The sequence below is a fragment of the Kryptolebias marmoratus genome, linkage group LG11, assembly GCF_001649575.2.
Source record: "Kryptolebias marmoratus isolate JLee-2015 linkage group LG11, ASM164957v2, whole genome shotgun sequence".
In the NCBI taxonomy this organism is placed as follows: domain Eukaryota; kingdom Metazoa; phylum Chordata; class Actinopteri; order Cyprinodontiformes; family Rivulidae; genus Kryptolebias; species Kryptolebias marmoratus.
Genome location: NC_051440.1, coordinates 2,860,077 through 2,860,918, shown reverse-complemented (window position 1 = coordinate 2,860,918; position 842 = coordinate 2,860,077).

The following is an 842-nucleotide window of genomic DNA, read 5'->3' as shown; positions in this document are numbered from 1 at the left end:
TCAAGCTCCCAGGCCTCTGGAAGAGGACCCGAGCTCAGAGGATGAAACAAGACCACCTGCGGAGGGTGAGAAGGGAATTTTCTTTTTTTTTATATATATATATTCTCACACACACATATTGTAAGATGCAGGCAGGCAGGCAGGCAGGCAGGCAGGCAAAGAGCACATGGAACTCCATAACCAAGTGGCTGGAACAGTGTACAGGAAGATCTGTACTGAATATGGACTGGAGGTTCCACAGTCAAAGTGGGAGACTCCACCTAAGGTGGTAGAGAATGGCAGGGCTAAGATACTGTGGGACTTCCAGATCCAAACTGACAATCAGGTGATGGCTAACCAACCGGACATTGTGGTGGTCAACAAGATACAGAAGAAAGCAGTGGTGATAGATGTAGCATTCCCAAGTGACTGTAACTTCATGAAGGAGTACGTGAAGCTCAAGAAACAGCAAGGGCTGAATGAGAAAATAAGGAGAGAAAAGTGCCTCCAACAGATCCCAGAAACAACTTCAGAGACTTCTCTGTCCAGAAGCGCACAGTTCGAGGAACAGCTAAAATACTGTTTAGAGCCTTCAAGCTCCCAGGCCTCTGGTAGAAGGAGAGTTTGAAGTGAAACTGCCCAAGTGGAACAAATAGGGCGAGATGGGATGGATGACAAGATGGGATTGGGGTGATATATATATATAGCCTGTCCAGGGTGTCCCCTGCCTCTCGCACAGTGACTGCTGGGGATAGGCACCAGCTCCCCGCGACCCAAAATGTAGAAGCGGGTAAAAGAAAATGGATGGATGGATGTATATATATATATATATATATATATATATATATATATATATATATATA